At 40.3% G+C, this 21,831-nt stretch overlaps 1 protein-coding gene across 4 annotated transcripts in view; it reads left to right on the top strand.

Annotated features, from left to right (window-relative positions):
* Positions 1–21,831, top strand: part of KCNQ5 (potassium voltage-gated channel subfamily Q member 5) — a 582,471-nt gene that overhangs the window by 432,618 nt on the left and 128,022 nt on the right. The gene's annotated exons all lie outside the window — the stretch shown is intronic.

The raw sequence follows: 21,831 nt of genomic DNA, 5'->3' as shown, positions 1-21,831 counted from the left end.
ATAAAGTGTTTATCCTCTGAAATGTGAGTCCCCACCCTACAGTCCCCGAATCAATATCACATCCCTGCAGCTCCCTGACTGCTGTCCTTTCAAAGAGATTCCATTCACCTGGGTACCAGCCTGAAATTATAAAACATCCCAGAGTTAAGATCTGGCACCTCCAAGTAATAGACTTAAAAGTGGATCATAAAATTGAAAACCTTAGTCAATTATATCTCAATTTTCAATTAATCGATTAAGTTTTTAAGTAAGTTGTCTACATCATGGCCCTTTATCCCTAAATATTTCAGTGTGGGTTTTCCAAAATAAGGACATTCTTTTACCTAACCTTCCATAAATTGGACATTAACACAATACCTTAACTAATCTGCTGGTTGTATCGCGGTTTTGCCAGTTGACCCAATAATGTCATTTGTAGCATTTTCCCTCCAGGGTGGGACCCAGGCTGGGTCACAACTGTGTCTGGTCATCACGCTTCTTTGGTCTCATTCGTCTAGAACCGTTCGTCAGCCTTTCTCTGTCTTTCCCAACACTGACATTTTTGAAGAATTTGGCCTGTTTTTAAGAAATAGAATGTTATTCCTTTGGGGAAAGGAAAAGAAAACCCTGTATACAAAAGCTTGTCATTGTTGTTGATGTTGTAGTTGCTGCTGTTATTCAGCAGCTACGTTTGGTTTTCTTGCTCTTTTTTCCTTCCCACTTCTTTGGTAGCCATTCAAATCCAAATGCTGAAAGTTCTCGGTGAGGTTTACTTATTTCAACTATTTCCAGTCTGAGAAAGTGGGGTTTTTATTTACAAGCTAGTTTAGACTGAGCTCTTCATCAGCAGCTGGTTTGCCATTTTGTTTCAGGAGTTGGGAATTGTTGAGCACCTTTAGTTTCCTCCCTAACCCCTGTTCCTTAAGGAAGAAGTAGAGAAACCCCCTCCACGGGGACTGTAAGAGGAACCCTTTGGCCCATCTTTCTTCCCAGTGTGGTGTGAGTGGCGCACGTCCTGGGCACAGGGAAGCGGGAGGGCTCCCCACACGCATGCATGTTTCCGGAGCCACCATTCCTTCAACCAGACGTTATGGACATGGGGCTGTGCGTGAAGCCCTGCGGTTACCACAGTGAATCTAGTGCAATTCTAAGTTACATCAACCTTGAAACATCTTGTTTGGCCTTCACTAACGCAGTCTGTTTGTCCGGCTGCCCCTCTTCTGCCAGAGAGGCATGGAGGAAAGTGGGCGCCAACGCCCAGCCTTGCGGGTCCACCCAGCCCCTCGGGTGCATCAGTGAAGGCACTTGATTTTCCTCTGGAGGTTTTTCCTCTTTTTTAATTCCCTGCTCAAGCTACACCACAAAACACTGTAACTCGATGTGGAATTACGGCACAAGAACTTCCTGTCCTATGAGGGACCCAAACAAAACCATTCACAAGGCAGATGGTTTGGCCAGGGCTCACTCAGCTTCTACAGGATAAGGTTGGTTCACGGATGACTGCAGGAACGTTCCATTCCAGGCTTTAAAACCAATTTAAAATTGGTTTTATTCCAATTCCAGAGGCAATGCCAATGTATTTCTGGCTTCTAAGCTAAAAAGCAGATTCTTTCCCAGACGCCTGCTGCCCTTTGATAGCTGTTCTCAGCTACAGATACATCAGCATAACTTAGTCCTTTAATCTTTCTCTTCCTGTCTCGGATCCGTTCAGGCCTTGGTGTAACTCATGGTTCTGAAGACTACGTTGTCGTCGTCGTCTGTAACTTAGCCACCTTTGAGCCTGTCAACTGTGACCTTACAGATTTAGTGTGACATGGTTTAGGTGTGGCTGGAGTTTAGTTACCTCTTCAGGCCTTTTCTTCGTTTGGATATTTGACCTCTAGTGAATCTATTGCTTTGGAAGAAAATTTCACGGATAAATATATCATGAATCCCCATTAGAACAAAAACAAGATTTGTACTTACATTTAGGATAACTATGCACTTTTCAGTGTTCTGTTTGAGGTGCACGTAATGGTTTGATTCATGGTCCAGATGAAGCAATGAAATAGTGAAACATGTTCAAACGTGGGTCTTGAGGATGAGGTCAGTAAGATGTAACCTACACAGAGGAACCGAGGTCACCTGCCTGACGGCGGCAGGCTGTAGCACGTGGCTGCTGGGGCCCTTTCTAGGCCTGCTTAATAGGCCCATAAAAACATGATTGATGTCAGGGGTTAAATGATAAAGCAAAATGTAAAGCGAACCCTGGATTTCCCTTGTTTTGCCTAATTTACCGTGGCAAAGTGGACAAAGAAGTAGCATTTCCCTCATCTGTCCATGACAACTGTTGTGAGTTTGGAAATGTAGCTAACCTCTCTCAAGACTCCATGCATCTGTAAGATTTGGTTACTCTGAACATGCCAAATACACACCGAACACTTTTAGAAGGCTTGAGCATTCAGGAAAGGATCCAGAGAAGACTGGTAGCCTGGCTGTGCCTGCAGCACAGGGAGTGCTTTCTGGAAGCACCCTTGTGTTGCTCTCTTCAGCTGAAACAGACCAAAGCTTCTACAGCCGTCACCTAGCGAGCCCTGGAGACCAACTGTTAGTATTTGGACACAAGGTGATAGAGGCCCACGAGCTGATTCCCAAAGACTGCAGAACTTCCCCTCCTGACCTGCCCACCCCTCCACCCCTGCACTGGAGCCAGAACCAGGGCATTTCCAAATATTGTTGATTTGAGAAATCATAAAATCATTATATTCTTAGGTTTGAAAAACATATTTTAAACAACTGTAACCTAAGGGAAGAAAAAAAAAATCTATTCAATTGTTTTTTAATTAGATGCTCTCTTTCATTACCATGTTGATTTATTTCTGCTTGATTTGAGGAGTTTGCTTTGAAAATTGGTAAAAGCTTATCTTGAATTACAAAATTCTTCCTTATACCTATGCATTCAATTTACATCTCTCCCCTAAGACGCTGTTGAAATAACATTTCTACATACGTCTGGGGGCCATAATCGCTGCCCTACGACTGGGAGAGTCAAGTACATTTGGAGATATCTAACGAGCTGCCCTCATTTACCTGGACTGGCTGCTTTCTGATTTCTCTACATTCAAACACAACTCATTCACTCGTGACCTCAGTATTGAGAACGTGTGAAATAACCTCGAAGACTGAGTTCACAGTCACTCCTTTTCTAACTTCCATAAATGACCTACCTGAAAGTTGCAAACCGTACCAAAGGCTGGTGCCTAGATCACGATGATGAGCCTGATCTGTCAGGAGGCCAACCAATTTCCTGTAGCTGCGGCTTTTCTGGATGCCCCAGTGACTCTGTCTAGAGACATATGTAACAGGGCCGTACTTCCTCGGTCTTGCAGTGCATTTCAGGGAAGCAGAAAACACCAGCCTGTGGTTAATCGTGGATCTGTATTTGATGCTAAATATAAGTCGGTTTTTAATTGCTATTTTAGCAGTTCTCCTTCAGTGTAATATTTCCCCAAGAGGACGAAAGAGGCAAACCTCAGCACGGATATTTCGCCCTGAATGGAGCATATATGCCTTTGACATGAGATAACAGTCACTCCTGAAAATGCCAACAAGTGTATTTTTTTAATGAGAAGAAAATAACCAGTGTCTTCTTTGGCTAAAACAAAATTGCAGCCTTTATTAAAATCAACCACACAGCCAAGGCCACTCTCATATATCTGTGAGTTCATCCTGTTAAAAGGCAGCTTCAGCTGCTAATGTGTTGGAAAGCTGTATCAGAGACTCTCAGACTGCCACTGGCTCTGAACTGAAGATTGAGACACCATTTTTCTACCTCTCCAGGTTCTCCCTCTTTGGTTCCAAGAGACATACTCTTCAACCGTGTCATTTTCTACACCTTCTAATCTCCTCTGCCCTTTAGTAGAAGTTATATTCTCTTGGGTTATTTCCTGTCAGTCATATACTCTTCTGCTGTTTCTCTTTCCATCTAAGTGTTCAAACTCCAGTGCATGTGGTCACCTCCATGTGGTTAACTGGACCATCTGAGGACCATTGAACCCTGTTGGGTTGATTGACCACAGAACATTAGAGCCATTTCAATCCTTCTAATTAATAAGAGCTGATATTTATTGAGACTTGCTACGTGATGGGTACTGCTCTTGAACTCTATAAATATTGTCTTATTTAATCCTACATGAGTTTTATAATATCCTTCTTAAGGATGAGGAAGTAAGCTAAGGCTTAAGAAACTTGTCCAAAGTTAGAAAGATGGTGAATGAAAGAACCAGGATTTCAGTCTAGGAAAATATACCTACCTGATGAGCTGTTTTCACTCACAACACTTCTGACACTTAACGTGTGGCGGTTTTTCCTCACACCAGCCAATTCGCCAACTTTCCGGACACCAACTTGGTGTTCAACAACTCAATACAATCCTGACACTAACAACTGGTATTAGCACAGACCCCACAGGTTCAGGGTTTAATCCCACAGGACTTTCCCTCCTCGACATCAGATGCCAGCCACAGGGAGGTGCTCAGGCTAACACACTTCTGCCTGGCTGACTACAGTTGGGGGGCTCCAGTAACTCCCCACCTCACTAGAATGACACAGAACTCAAGAAAGTGCTGTAGCTTATATGATATTATATTATATTATATTAATATTATAGCTATAATCCAAGAACAGCAGCCAAATGGAAGAGGCACACAGGGCAGGTATTTGGGGCCAAGGACTGGGTAACATGCAGTTTCCGTGCCCTCACCAGGCGCCCCGCCTCCCAGCACCCATATGTTTACCAACCCAGACACTCTCCAGTACCCATGGTTTAGAGATTTTCATGGAGCTTTTACTCCAAAGACACAAGTGATTAAATCATTGGCTACTGGTGATGGAACTCCATCTCCAGGCTCCTTTCCCTCCCCAGAGGTGCAGGGTGGGGCTGGCCCTCTCATCACGCCTTTGTCTTTCTGGTCACCAGCCCCCATCTTGAAGCTCTCTAGGGACCCCCAGCCACCTCGTTATTGTACAAAAGGCACTTGTCATGCCAGAGATTCCAAGGTTCAGGAGTGTGTGCAAGGAACCCAGAACAATGAGCAAGTATATACTTTCCAGAGTACCACACTACCCAACTGTGAGAAGATTGCGCTTACTGTTCATTAGTACTTTTCAATTAAATTTAGTTAACCTTGTCCATTGTCATCAACTTTACATTTGTAATATTCATTATTTGTATATAAATATTATCATTTCTAATCTGAAATCTTCGAATGAGAAGCCAGACTTCACAAAATGACATTAATTGCAGTATCAGCCTTAAATATTAGCCTTATTATTTCAACTAGATCAGGTTACCTGTGCTGCTCTCCAACCTAAAGAAGAAATTAAGCCCTAAAGTAGACTTACTTGCCTCATATAAGACTGTATACCCTTTTGAACAATGTTATCATGAGGTCCTTGGGTATTTCCTAATTGGAGGCATCTCCGGATAAGTGATATCACTCCCAGAAATGCCTTCGCATGTTTGTTCACGTTAGTAGACCCTTGGAGGCCTATTTAGATCACTGTTGACCTGGTGCACAAATTTGAACTTATAGTTTGATCAGCTGGTATGACTTGACCATATAGAGAATACGCTTAGAGGAAATGGATAGCTAAAGATTATTTCCCACTCCTTCTATAAACTTCAGTGGCGTACTACGATATATTGTACTAATATTCTGTACTTTCAAATGTTATGTGAGAAAATTCATTCACAGACAGAGCACTTATTATGTGCCAAACATGACCTTAGGTGCAAAGGACCCCAAGATGGATAAAACATGATCCTTGCCTGTAAGAGTATGGTCTCCCATGCCCGTGGAGAAGGAGGGACACTAATTATGTTGATTCAGAGCAAACGTGATGGAGGTAGAAGTAGTCTGGACAGAAAGGTGTAGAACATCATGACCGACTGAGCAGAGGAGTGAAAGATCCCCTGCATTCTGAGCTCAGTCACCCAGCAAACGTCTACACAGTGTCCACCATGTCCAAGCGCAGTTCTAGATGCCAGGGATGCTGTGTGGCTCTAAATGGGCAGTGTCCTCCTTCCTGTTAAGCTAATATTCCAGTGGACAGAGAAAAATAATATGCAAACATATTTTTTAGAAACAAGATAATGTCAACTAGAGATAGCGTTATGAAGGATATAAACAGAGAGACTGGGGGCTTCTTTAGATCGGGTGGCCCAAGGGGGTCTTTCTAAGGAGTGGGACACTCAAGTCAACCTGAGTATTAGAGAAGCCACAATGAGAAGATGTAGGCACAGATCTCTCCAGGCCAGGGAGCAGGCATTGCAAAGGTTCTTGAGACCCAGTGAGCTTGGTTGGTACCAGGAAGAGACACATGGCCATTGCGGCTGGAGCTCAGTAAGAAGTGGGAGGTGATGGACGGACAGCCACCCCTGGGGGCCATGGGGGCCGCGTGAGGGCATATAGTTGCCTGAGACAAGGCAGCATCTAGGATGGGCCACCAGGCAAAGGTCCAATAGATTGCTGGTGGGCCTGATGCTAAATATTTGGGCTAAAAAATTTTTTGATCAGGCAACAAAAAGTATGGCTACATAAGGCTCTGGGTCTCTTGGTCATCTGTCTATACCTGTCTGAACTTCATATCGGAATATACAAATCATTACCCATCCAGAAAAATATAAACCTGTCCCTCAGACTTTTCCACTCATCTATATATATCTACCCTTAGAAACATGAAATGTCCAAACTGAAAACTGAAAAGAAATGTGTTATTTCCCGTGAGCAGCAGGAATTAGGAGAAGGTGATGAGAGCTCTCCCATTCCCCTTGGAAACTATCACCAGGAAGCAATTCCCAAGGGCCTCTTAGCAAAGGACTCTGCGGCATATACTTAGTTATGGCTGTGACACAGATTTGTTTCATTAAAGGTTATTTACTTACTTTGAGAAATTGTCCCTTTCTGCCTTGGGATGTTCTCTGAAGACTCGCGATCAGTAGGAAGCATTAAGCTGTCTCTCGGGGGTCATTCTTCCGAGTGGTGCTTGGAATTTGCCAGTAGGAGCCCCCATAGCCTCAGTGGAAGTCAAGCAGTTCAGCACCTGTATGCGCTGTGGAGATATTCCCGGCACCTCTTTGCAGTGTTTGTGTCTTATTTTTAATAAATACCACAGAGCGCTCCATGCACAACTGTGTGCAGCATTTGAGAGCTGGATAATGTGCTGTGCAGTGGGAGTCTTTTAAAATTAGATCTTAAAGCTTCTTTCATTCCTGCTAAGAATCTCAACAACAGTATAAATGCGTCTTTAATTCATCAAAGAATACCTTTCTGTAACGGAATTTGGAGCTCAGTTAGAACATAGAGCTTGTAAAGCAGCACCGTGTCCCTCTGAGACGTTGCTTCTCTCACTCTGTAGACAGAAAAATTGAGGCCTGGCACAGGGTGGGTGCTCCGTGCTCAGGCCCCAAGTCAGCAGTGGAGCTGGAGCAGAAAGCCAGCCTACTGTGGCTCACGACTCTAAAGCACTACCTCTTGAGAGTCAAATTTAATTACCATATGGTCCATTTAATCACCACACACAAGAATAACGAGGGAGCAGGAAAAAGGAATTTATTAACAGGTTAGTGGGAGACCATGTGACATAGATTAGCAACTTTCTTGTCAGCATGTTCTAGGTGGTATCCGTTGCCGTGAGAGATTATCCTGATTCCACGGGCCGCAACTGGCAAAGGACTGCTTGATTTTTCTCACTTTGAAATATAAGTAAATGTTCCACTGGAAAATGCTGCAGAACCACCGTTTTTTCAGAAATAAAACTCCCTAACTTTTAAAAAATAACAATAATAATAATAAGAGAAAAAAGAGTGCGTAGTTCCCCTCTGCACTCCTTCTGGGTAAAAAGAAAGAACCACATTGAATTAAATGCTCAACTCACAGCCTTCCTTGAAACAAAAGGTGAGTGAGCCTTTGCTTCATTTTTGAATTTTAATTACTTTTCTACTAATCCACAGTGGCTGTGAACTTGCTGGACCATCTATGGCTTCTTTACTGCACACGTATTAGAAAATGGACAACAGTTTAGGGCTATATTTAGATAAGAAATCTTCATTTGATGCTGAATATAACAGGAGGTTAGGATTTGGGCACTGGGTGTTACACGAACAGGAATAAAATTTCACGATTTAAAGTATAAATCGTATTTACAAACTATCCCATGTAACCCCCATAGCAATCTTACTGAAACTGAAAAAGATGAGGATTCCCATTTTGTATATTGAAAAACTGAGACTTAGATTAAGGGCCTTATCGAGGGTCACACTGAATAAGCAAAAGACTCAACAAAAACAGAGAGATGTGTTCACGTCAAGTCCCAACACCCTTCTATGACACTACGTCATCTCCCTGCATCACTCACGTATGGCACCACAGGAGCAAATCAATAAACCATGTGACAGTCTGAGTCCCATCCCAAGATCTTCCCCACCCCACAAGAGACACTGGCTAATGTGAAGTCTGAGAGAAAATAGATGTTTGTTCCTTTTCCCAACAGTCATCTTCCTAAGATCTGGCCCTTCGTTACAACTTTTAATTTTGAAGTAACTTTAGACTTACTTAAAAGTTGCAAAAAGTATAGAGAGGCACATTCACAGAAAGATAGACAAGATGAAAAGGCAGAGGGCTATGTACCAGATGAAGGAACAAGATAAAACCCCAGAAAAACAACTAAATGAAGTGGAGATAGGCAACCTTCCAGAAAAAGAATTCAGAATAATGATAGTGAAGATGATCCAGGACCTCGGAAAATGAATGGAGGCAAAGATTGAGAAGATGCAAGAAATGTTTAACAAAGACCTAGAAGAATTAAAGAACAAACAAACAGAGATGAACAATATAGTAACTGAAATGAAAACTACACTAGAAGGTATCAATAGCAGAATACCTGAGCCAGAAGAACGGATAAGTGACCTGGAAGACAGAATGGTGGAATTCACTGCTGCGGAACAGAATAAAGAAAAAAGAATGAAAAGAAATGAAGACAGCCCAAGAGACCTCTGGGACAACATTAAACACAACAAGATTTGCATTATAGGGGTCCCAGAGGAAAAGAAAGAGAGAAAGGACCAGAGAAAATATTTGAAGAGATGATAGGCGAAAACTTCCCTAACATGGGAAAGGAAATAGCCACCCAAGTCCAGGAAGCACAGTGAGTCCCATACAGGATAAACCCAAGAAGAAACATGCCGAGACACATAGTAATAATCAAATTGGCAAAAATTAAAGACAAAGAAAAATTATTGAAAGCAGCAAGAGAGAAATGACAAATAGCATAGAAGGGAACTCCCATAAGGTTAACAGCTGATTTCTCAGCAGAAACTCTACAAGCCAGAAAGGAGTCGCATGATATACTTAAAGTGATGAAAGGGAAGAACCTACAACCAAGATTACTCTACCTGGCAAGGATCTCATTCAGATTCCATGGAGAAATCAAAAGCTTTACAGACAAGCAAAAGCTAAGAGAACTCAGCACCACCAAACCAGCTCTACAACAAATGCTAAAGGAACGTCTCTAAGTGGGAAACACAAGAGAAGAAAAGGACCTACAAAAACACACCCAAAACAATTAAGAAAATGGTCATAGGAACATACATATTGATAATTACCTTAAACGTGAATGGTTTAAAGGCTCCAACCAAAAGACACAGGCTTGCTGAATGGATACAAAAACAAGACACATATACATGCTGTCTACAAGAGACCCACTTCAGACCTAGGGGCACACACAGACTGAAAGTGAGGGGATGGAGAAAGATATTCCATGCAAATGGAAATCAGAAGAAAGCTGGAGTAGCAATACTCATATCAGATAAAATAGACTTTAAAATAAAGAATGTTAAAAGAGACAAGGAAGAACACTACATAATGATCAAGGGATCAATCCAAGAAGAAGATATGACAATTATAAATATATATGCACCCAACATAGGACCACCTCAGTATATAAGGCAACTGCTAACAGCCATAAAAGGGGAAATCGACAGTAACACAATAATAGTGGGGGACTTTAACACCTCACTTACAGCAATGGACAGATCATCCAAAATGAAAATTAATAAGGAAACAGAAGCTTTAAATGACACAATAGACCAGAAAGATTTAATTGATATTTATAGGACATTCCATCCCAAAACAGCAGATTACACTTTCTTCTCAAGTGTACATGGAACATTCTCCAGGATAGATCACGTCTTGGGTCACAAATCAAGCCTCAGTAAATTTAAGAAAATTGAAATCATATCAAGCATCTTCTCTGACCACAATGCTACGAGATTAGAAATTAATTACAGGAAAAAAACCCCGTAAAAAACACAAACACATGGAGGGTAAACAATACGTTACTAATTAACCAAGAAATCACTGAAGAAATCAAAGAGGAAATCAAAAGATACCTAGAGACAAATGACAATAAAAACAGGATGAGCCAAAACCTATGGGATGCAGCAAAAGCAGTTTTAAAAGGGAAGTTTACAGCTATACAAGCCTACCTCAAGAAACCAGACAAAACAAATCAAACAATCAAAACAAACAAAACAATCAAAATCAAATAAACAATCTAACCTTACACCTAAAGGAACCAGAGAAAGAAGAACAAACGAAACCCAAAGTTAGCAGAAGGAAAGAAATCATAAAGATAAGAGCAGAAATAAATGAAATACAAACAAAGAAAACAATAGCAAAGATCAATAAAACTAAAAGCTGGTTCTTTGAGAGGATAAACAAAAGTGATAAACCATTAGCCAGACTCATCAAGAAAAGAGGGAGAGGACTCGAATCAATAAAATTAGAAATGAAAAAGGAGAAGTTACAACAGACACCGCAGAAATACAAAGCATCCTAAGAGACTACTGCAAGCAACTCTATGCCAATAAAATGGACAACCTGGAAGAAATGGACAAATTCTTAGAAAGGTATAAGCTTCCAAGACTGAACTAGGAAGAAATAGAAAATATGAACAGACAAATTACAAGTAATGAAATTGACACTGTGATTAAAAATCTTCCAACAAACAAAAGTCCGGGACCAGATGGCTTCACAGGTGAATTTTTTCAGACATTTAGAGAAGAGCTAACACCCATCGTTCTCAAACTCTTCCAAAAAATTGCAGAGGAAGGAACACCCCCAAACTCATTCTATGAGGCCACCATCACCCTGATACCAAAACCAGACAAAGATACTACAAAAAAAGAAAATTACACACCAATATCACTGATAAATATAGATGCAAAAATCCTCAACAAAACACTAGCAAACCAAATCCAACAACACATTAAAAGGATCATACACCATGATCAAGTGAGATTTATCCCGGGGATGCAACGATTCTTCAATTTACGCAAATCAATCAATGTGATACACCATATTAACAAAATGAAGGAAAATAACCATATGGTCATCTCAATAGATGCAGAAAAAGCATTTGACAAAATTCAACACCCATTTATGATAAAAACTATCCAGAAAGTAGGAATAGAGGGAACCTACCTCAAAATAATAAAGGCCATATATGACAAACACACAGCAAACATCATTCTCAATGGTGAAAACTGAAAGCATTTCCTCTAAGATCGGGAACAAGACAAGGATGCCCACTCTCACCACTGTTATTCAACATAGTTTTGGAAGTCCTAGCCACGGCAATCAGAGAAGAAAAAGAAATAAAAGCAATACAAATTGGAAAAGAAGAAGTAAAACTGTCACTGTTTGCAGATGACATGGTAGTATACATAGAGAATCCTAAAGATGCCACTAGAAACTACTAGAGCTAATCAATGAATTTGGTAACATTGCAGGATACAAAATGAATGCACAGAAATCTCTTGCGTTCTCATACACTAATGATGAAAAATCTGAAAGAGAAATTAAGGAAACACTCCCATTTACCATTGCAACAAAAAGAATAAAATACCTAGGAATAAACCTACCTAGGGAGACAAAGACCTGTATGCAGAAAAGTATAAGACACTGATGAAAGAAAGTAAAGATGATACCAGCAGATGGAGAGATACACCATGTTCTTTGATTGGAAGAATCAACATTGTGAAAATGACTATACTACCCAAAGCAATCTACAGATTCAATGGAATCCCTATCAAATTACCAATGGCATTTTTTACGGAACTAGAGCAAAAAATCTTAAAATTTGTATGGAGTCACAAAAGACCGCAAATAGCCAAAACAGTCATGAGGGAAAAAAACAGAGCTGGAGGAATCAGACTCCTTGACTTCAGACTTTACTACAAAGCTACAGTAATCAAGACAGTATGGTACTCGCACAAAAACAGAAACGTAGATCAATGGAACAACATAGAAAGCCCAGAGATCAACCCACGCACCTATGGTCAACTAATCTATGACAAAGGAGGCAAGGATATACAATGGAGAAAAGACAGTCTCTTCAATAAGTGGTGCTGGGAAAACTGGACATCTACATGTAAAAGAATGCAATTTAACACTCCTAACACCATACACAAAAATAAACTCAAAATGGATTAGAGACCTAAATGTAAGACCGGACACTATAAAACTCTTAGAGGAAAACATAGGAAGAACACTCTTTGACATAAATCACAACAAAATATTTTTTGATCCACCTCCTAGAGTAATGGAAATAAAAACAAAAATAAACAAATGGGACCTAATGAAACCTCAAAGCTTTTGCACAGCAAAGGAAACCATAAAGAAGACGAAAAGACTACCCTCGGAATGGGAGAAAATATTTGCAAACCAATCAACAGACAAACGATTAATCTCCAAAATATATAGACAGCTCATGCAGTTCAATATTTAAAAAAACAAACAACCCAATCAAAAAATGGACAGAAGACCTAAATAGACATTTCTCCAAAGAAGACATACAGATGGCCAAGAAGCACATGGAAAGCTGCTCAGCATCACTAATCATTAGAGAAATGCAAATGAAAACTACAATGAAGTATCACCTCACACCAGTTAGAATGGGCATCATCAGAAAATCTACAAACAACAAATGCTGGAGAGGGTGTGGAGAAAAGGGAACCCTCCTGCACTGTTGGTGGGAACGTAAATTGATACAGCCACTATGGAAAACAGTATGGAGGTTCCTTAAAAAACTAAAAATAGAATTACCATATGATCCAGCAATCCCACTACTGGGCATATACCCAGAGAAAACCATAATTCAAAAAGACACACACACACCCCAATGTTCATTGCAGCACTATTTACAACAGCCAGGTCATGGAAGCAACCTAAATGCCCATCAACAGACAAATGGATAAAGAAGATGTGGGACATATATACAATGGAATATTACTCAGCCATAAAAAGGAATGAAATTGGGTCGTTTGTTGAAACGTGGATGGATCTAGAGACTGTCATACAGAGTGCAGTAAGTCAGAAAGAGAAAAACAAATATCGTATATTAACGCATGTATGTGGAACCTAGAAAAATGGTACAGATGAACCAGTTTGCAGGGCAGAAGTTGAGACACAGATGTAGAAAACAAACGTATGGATACCAAGGGGGGAAAGCCGCAGGGTGGTGGTGGTGGTGGTGTGATGAATTGTGTGATAGGGATTGACATGTATACACTGATGTGCATAAAATGGATGACTAATAAGAACCTTCTGTATAAAAAAATAAATTAAAATTTTTTTTAAAAAAGAATAGAGAGAGTTGCCTTGTACCCAAGTATCCTTCACCCAATGATAACATCTCTCATGAGTTTAGTGCAGTTATCAAAACCAGGAAGTTGATTGCCTGTGTTACTAAATTGCAAACCTTATTCAGATTTCACCAGTTTTTGCTTGCACTCAATGAAATTTTATCACATGTACAGGCTAATTTAACCATCACCACCATCAAGATACAGAACCTTCGCATCCCCCTAAAGAAACTTGGGGTGCTATCCCTTTAGAGTCAGTCCCAGCCCCAATCCTAACTCCTGAGAGTCATTAATATGTTCTCCATCACTGTAATTTGGTCATTTTTAGAGTGTTCTGTAAATGCAATCACATAGTCATAAATTCAGTCTTTTGAAGTTGTCCGGTTTTTTTCACTCAGCATAATGCTCTTGAGATCCAGCCAAGTCATTGCATGTAAAAGTAGTTCAGTCCTTTTTATTTCTGACTAGTATTCCATGATACGGATTATACAGTTTGTTTATCTGTTTACCTGTTAAAGATCATTTGGGTAGTTTCTATTATAAATCACGCTGCTATGAACATTTATGTAGAGGTTTTGTATGAACCTAAGTTTTTATTTCTTTAGGGTAAATACCCAGAAGTGGGGTTACTGGGTCATATGATGTTTGTTTAACTTTATCAGAAGTTGCCAAACTGTTCCCAGAGTTTGACTATTCCTTTTAAAATATAGACATGCCTAAAATACTTCATGGCAGTAAATTACATCCATGTTGACTTCAATGACATTTATTACTTTCATAGAAAATGTGTTTCTGCTTCTCTGTTTTTCTATGAAAATTATTTTAATAAGCAGAATTTTCTGAAATTCATATTTAACTACTTGGGCCAAGAAACAAATGAAAATATAGCCCAATAAGGAGCAGTTCTTCATGCTCTGGTAAATGAATGTAAATTTGATGTTTACGTAGATGAAGTGTTGAGAGACTAATTAATGTAAAAAGCCAATACCACAACTTCCTGAAGGACCATTACTTAAATCTAACTTTACTTTGTAGGAAGTCTTTATTCAAGCACACTTTACTGAGACCAATACTAATTACACCTGCCAGCTAAAGGATACATATAATCACATCAGAGCCTCAAAGGTCAACTCCCACAGAACACAATGTTTAAAATTGTCACCAAGCCCCAATGGTGCTTTATAGCAAGTTGGACCCAATAATCATAGTCCTGATGTGCTCTAAAAAGAAGTCATTTGTTCTCCCTAATCCCCCACCTTTCAAAAATCTCCCCTCTTCTTCTTTTTTAACCATTTTTATTGAAGTATATTTAATTTACAATGTTGTGTTTCAGGTGTACAGCAAAGTGATTCAATTTATATATATTCAATTTACATATATATATGTAGTTTTTCAGATTCTTTTCCATTATAGGTTATTATGAGATATTGAATATAGTTCCCTATGCTATACAGTAGATCATTGTTGTTTATTTTATATATACTGGTGTGTATATGTTAATCCCAAATTCCTAATTTATCCCTCCTCCCTTTCCCCTTTGGTAACCATAAGTTTGTTTTCTATGACTGTGAGTCTATTTCTGTTTTATAAATAAGTCTATTTCTGTTTTATATCATTTTTTCAGATTCCACATATAAGTAGTATCATATGATTTTTGTCTTTGTCTGACTTCACTTCATATGATAATCTCTAGGTCCATCCATGTTGCTGCAAATGGTATTATTTTATTCTTTTTTATGGCTGAGTAATATTCCACTGTATATATTTCCCACATCTTCTTATCTATTCATCTGTTGATAGACACTTAGTTTGCTTCCATGTCTTGGCTATTGTAAACAGTGCTGCAGTGAACACTGGGGTACATGTATCTTTTTGAATTAGAGTTTTCCAGATATTTGCCCAGGAGTGAGATTTCAGGATCTTATGGTAGCTCTAAAAATCCCCCTATTCTTAAAATCTTCAAAACTCCCTCAATATCTTCCAATGAATCTTCCATCATAATCAACAAGAAAAGTCATTTTCTCAAAAGTTAGTAACAACCCCACAAGTTCATGAATTTCAACTCCATCGTCACGGTTTTAAGCAATGTTAGAACAACTAATTACTCATTTGGGAGAAGATCAGGTTGGATCCATATCTATCTTACCATATTTCAAGATAAACTACAAATAAATCAAAGATTTAAATTAAATAAAACCCATAAATACTGGATGGCAGAAATGAGTAAATTCTCTTGTAACCTTGGAACCAGGAAGGCCTTTTTAACTATAAAGAAAAATACAGAAACCATAGAAGAAAATATTGATAAATTTAGGCTACGTAAGATTTTTTAAATATATGATTAGGTTGTATAAAGTCAAAGAATACCACATGATAAAACAAAACAAGCAAAAAGACAAATGTAGGAAAATATTTACAACATCTCTTAGAGACAAAAAGTTAACCATCTTAAACTATAAGGAGCTCTAGAAATCTAGAAGAAAAATCCAACAACCCAGTGGAAAATAAAAGATAGGAAATGAACATGAACAGACAGTTCACAGCAAAAGAAATACATATGCATCTCTTAAACACACTCAATCTCACTCATAAGAAAGATACACAAAAGGCAGCATTTTCTCACCTGTCAGATGGGCAAATTCCAAAGTCTGATCACTTACTTTTTTACTGAGACTGTGAGGAAACAGGAGTGCAAAATGGTGTCACCCTTATGGAAAAGTGTCACTACTACCAAAATTACACAGCATTTACTCTCCTTCCTGATAGTTGCATCAATTTGTAGTAAGCAGTAAATACAGCTGAATAAACTGTGAACACAATGAAGAAGACCTTTTGGTTAGATACAGAAGGATCCAAGATGTATTAAATAAAAGAAAAAGGATGCTGCAATACTACATATATAGTGTGCTACTTTTTGTGTAAGAAAAGACAAAAATAAGAGTATATATTCACATTGCTTTTATTTGTAAAAAAAAAAAATTGGAAGAATTTTTTTAAGAATAAAATGTTCACGTAAAGATAAGTAGGAACGAAGTGAACAATCCTAGAATCAACAAATACAATCAGGAAAGGGTTATCAACTCAGTAAGACCTCTTGGTATGTTTTCTTAAATTATCTCCCTCAGTACTAAATTCCTTGAATTTAAGAGTCCATGTGTCTTAAATAAGAATACATTTTATTTTAAAAGAGGAGGAGTGGAGAAAGGAACCACCCAAGATACTTTCTGAGTCTAGAGCTCTTTAGATGTGGTCATTTCAGAAATGGTTGTGTTATGGTCCCTAACGTATGTGCAGAGGGGTTTTGTAGCTTTGTTTTTGACTGGCTGTTCACTATGGCTTAACCCACGTTTCTCCCAGAGGGGCTTCCTTGGCCCTTAACCAGGTTACCTGGGCCTGCCCTGCTCCTCGATTCTGCCATCTGAACAGGTATCACTCCCTTCAGTCCATCTTGCCAGCCGTCCTTTCACCTCTGCGTGGGTATCGGACTCATCCACCCATCCATGCCCTGTCCATGCCCTTTACTCTTAAAAGCCCAGGTCCTAGCAATTTCTGGCCACAATAAATGTGTATTGAGTGAAAAAAAATTCAAAAAATATGGCAAGCTAGTAGGCATTCACCTGCAGAACCTCACCCCTGCATTGCACCCTCTACGTACACAAGGTAAACACAATATGAAGAAATGAAGAAAAATGTGGCAATTATCCAAGCAATGCAAGATAAAAAGTAACACCTTAACCTCAGTTATCAGGAGTTTTCAGAAGAATAATTTTTGTCTGAATTTTTTTAATCCAATTGCTTCAGTTCCCTACTTTAATTTGGTCATGTGAATGTGATGATCTTGTTAAATAAAGTATCAGTACTTATTTGCATGCTGGTAATTGCAGACTCTTTTACAGGACGCTCTTCTGCTACTTTTTTCTCAATTTTTTTACTTCTGCCTTTTGCAAAATGTTTTAAATAGTTGATTTTAGCTCCTACCACAGACTCCAAATCTGTATTTGGAATGTGGAGATCAAAGTAGTGTAGCTAATCCTCAGGACGTTTGCCATCATGTGACTTCAGAATCCATCTCTTATCAAGTTTCTGTGGTTCTCTGGAATATTTACTGATCATAACATTAAAACTGAAACTGTTTTGAATTATGCTTTCTTGCTGCCTCTCCACACTTGGTTTGTGGGGACATACCCTGCCCCGATGGGGCTGCCCTGAGGGGCAGTCTCCAGCTCTTTGCAAAGCGTCCCCAGGTTGTATCACCACATGCTTCCAATAAACCTTGTTTTTTTGTTCTCCTCTAAACAGAGCATGTCTTATTCAAAAATCTTGTGACAGTAGGAAAGGGATTGATAATGAAAAGAAAGTGAGCCCAGAGTGGGATCTGTCATCATGGCTTTAGGATTTGTCGTGAGACATCCCACAGTCTGAGCTGCAGGCTCATGTTGGTTCCCGTGAGTTCTAATGCTGTCTCTGGAAGTAACTTATTCTATCATCTTGTACAAGCCTCTCTGGGACTCTATTTCTTTCCTTGTAAGCACAGATAAGAACAGCAATATACTTTGTAGAGGTCGACAACAGCAACACATAAAAGCAAAATTGAAATTAGAAAGCTCTAAAAACTGCCCTTTATCTAGTGCCAAAGAGGACGAATTTTGCCACGGATATGATTATTAAAGGTGGAGCTTAGGTGTGTAATTAATCGTGATCTGTTTGATTAATAATCCCCCAAAAAGTATAGATAGAAGGATATAATAGATCTGCACATGGCAACAAGTAGGAATTTCAAAATTATAATGAGTGTCAGGTATTCATTTGTGGCTTGTATTTACTCAAATTCCCTCTTTTAAAGCACTATCTTTTCATTCTTCACAGAAGGAAAAGTCTGTTTTCACACCCCAGGGTTTATCCCTAAGGATTATCCAGAAGCCTAAACTGTATCTATTTCTTATTTCTAAAAATAAGAAATTGTGTCTTGAAAAAGACTGAGAACCAGGTGTACCAGGTAATTCTCAAAATCCCCAAATGACAGAGTCAATTCCCACCCACAGGTGTCCTTTGGTTACTGACATTTTAGCTGAAAAGGCGTCTCCACCTGCAAAATGCAAATAGCACAGTCTATTCAAAGAACTTCTGAAGATACCCTTTCAAAAGCTTTTAGTAGTAGGCGATGATTAATCAAAACCTTCATGTCATCTGAAAATAAGTATCAAGTTTCTCAAAGAGAAAGTACCTATCCCAATACTAGTAAACACAACTGCCCGCCAAGATTCAAAGAATCAGTGTCAAGTAACTACTTGGAGTAAGTACCAAAAAGTAGTATCGAAAGCTAGATATTTTGTTTTTACTCTGTAAAGTTATACCTGTAATGACATCACTGTTTCACTCTTGGTGAATAAGCACTCAGGTCAGCGCACTGAACAAGACATCTAAGCATTAGATTTCATCGTAGGATGTTAGGGGATTTCCAGTGGAAGTTGTGAGCATTCGCTGGTGGGAATCCAAATCTTTTTTTAGCCGTGTAGTCAAATACTGATGTGGGGCTCTGCTGAGTTGAAAGTGACTGCAGGTTTGCCGTTTGGTGTGTATGAAAATAGGCGCTAGGTGAAAATTTTAAACATCTTCCTCAGATGTGTGCAAAACTGCTGCTTCTCAAAGCCATTCTTGTACTTTCTATATAAAGAAACATAATATAAAGGCAACTTGTCATGGCCCTAAAACATGTTCTGAATCATCCAGAAATGCCCCTGTCTTTCCATCCTTTTGATTTATCGAGGACTGATGGGGTTACACCTAGGTAATTCACTCAGGGTACCAGGGTGTGCCTTAAATAGGATGTGTTTGCCTCCCACTCGTTCACCGCGGCTCTCAGAGGACAAATGCCTCCTCTCTGTTTCACAAGGAAAGAAACAGCTTCCTCACATCCTGCAGCCTGTACAGCATCTGAAGTTAAAGGTCTGTAATCACACCCAGAAGCAAAAGTTTCAGTGTGTTACTGATACTGGAGATTAGTCCTATGGCACCACATGCACACGCGCGTGCACCAGACGTGCACGCACACCGCACGCGCACCCACTCCACACACGCACACCTGCTGCCTGACTCTGCAACCCCGACCTCTTCCCGAACTTAAGCCTTACCCACTGTCTCCCAGATGTCGAGAGGGCGTCTCAAACTTGATACGGCCAAAACTGAACTGCTGCTTTTACCCCTCAAACAGCCCTCCTTTCTGCCCCCCCAAGCGCACTAGTCCCGCATCTCAACAGACAGCCTTTATTCACCGAATTGCTCAGGCCAGAAGTCCTGAAGCCACCCTTCGAGCCCCTTCTTTGTGTCGCACCCCACCATCAGACCTTCAGCGAGCCTTGACACCTTCCCCTCACGTGTCCCCAGTGCACCCCCTCCCTGCGTCCTCCTCACTTCGACCTAGCTCCGCTGAAGCTGCTCTCACCCTCGGTCCAGACGCCGGCAGTAGCTTCTTCCTTGGCCTGTGACCTCCGCTCATGTTTTCCATCCCCTCCTGATCTGGTTCCCAAAGGCAACCAAAATGACCTTGGAAAACACAAATCTGATCCTGCACTCTTCTGCCCCAAACCCACCACGCCTGGAAGGACAGCTGAAGCTCTTCCCAGAGCCGCCATGGTGGGGCCCGAGTCCCCACTGCTCCTCTCAAGCTACACTGGCCTCCTCACCTGCCCTTGTACACACAACCTGCTCCGCCTCAGGGTCTTCACACCTCCTGCCTGGGACAGCTCCCCCAGACGGGGCCACAGTCACCCCATCACCTCACTAGACCTGGGCTTCTGCATCATCGCCTCTGGACGTCCTCCCAGACCACCTGCCCCAAGAGCACCTCCTGTTACCCTGTGGCCCCACCCCTTGCCCTGCTTGTTATTTCTCAAGAGTCTGTGTCACTACCTGACCTTGAATTCTGTACTTACTCATTTGTGTAACATCAGTCTACAATACACTGTGTTATAGAACGTTAGCTCCTTGAGGGCAGAAAAGCTTCTGTTTTCTTCACTGCTCTCTCCACTGTGCTCAGTACACAGCATACGTGCACTGAAAGCATTTGTTGAGTGAACTACTGCATGAATGAATGAATTGCCTTAACACTTAACACGAGAAAAATCATTTCCAAAAACTCCTGCTGATGGCTCGTCATTGAACCACTTAGTCTCCAAATAAAGAATGTACCACTTAGAATTCTAGGAACAGAGTCAGGAAGCATCTTGGACCCTTTCCAGTTTAGTCCACCTCACTCTTGAAGATACGGAAACCAGCCCTAAGGGAACTGATGGTTGGACCAGGACAGCTCAAGCTCCTTCTTCCACACTTTGTATCTCTGTTCTTTTTGAGAGGTTAGAATTTTGTATTTGTAGGAAAATACAGTGGGACCACAAAATTGCAATTCCTCCTGTCTTGCTGTTCTGCTGGCACTAAAGCATCTGGCACATGACATACGTGGTACACTGAAAATTCACCAATTCATGCAGAAATGGTCCCACGTAGACAAGACAGGCTGACCACTACACTGTCATAGGCTGCATCCCATTGAGACAACCTAAAATGTAAAAATTGGGTAGTTATAAGATTTCTGCTAAATTTCCCTGAATGTAGACCATTTGCAAGTCGTTGTATTCCCTGTCCTTAATAATCCTTTACTCCGTGGAGATTTATATTTCAGCATGTAAGACTTGCCTACATCCCTGTTTACTGGTCTTTTTACAAAAGAAACGTTATCAAAAAAGAAGTACGGAATAAAATGAAAGCACTTTAGAACCAGGCAGATATGGACTTGATAGTTGGCCCCATTTACTAGCTAAAAGACTTTGGATAAGATTCCTGAAATTCCTTGGTATCAATTTACTGATCTGTAAAAGTGTGTGTGTGTAAAATATTTTTTTAAGCAGAGATGTTAACATCATGACAGCCACAGTGAGGCAGACTAAGGGCTTTCTGTGTATTATCTCACTGAATCCTCACAACAGCCCTTTGAGGAATGGTTCTGTCTCCTTACAAGAGAACACTCCAAGACTCATCTAGATTAGTAGGCCTGAGGTTCCACAGCTAGGAGGACCTGGGCTCTCTCGCAGTAGGTCCACACTCACAGCCCTGTGCCTCCTCAGAGGGCCGGTATGGAGAAGCGCTGGAATAGAGCCTGTGTGCTGAGCACC

This window comes from Pseudorca crassidens, chromosome 13 (genome assembly GCF_039906515.1).
Source record: "Pseudorca crassidens isolate mPseCra1 chromosome 13, mPseCra1.hap1, whole genome shotgun sequence".
NCBI classification, from domain to species: Eukaryota; Metazoa; Chordata; class Mammalia; order Artiodactyla; family Delphinidae; genus Pseudorca; species Pseudorca crassidens.
Note: the sequence above shows the minus strand (reverse complement) of the source record. Positions and strands in the feature narration are given on the sequence as shown.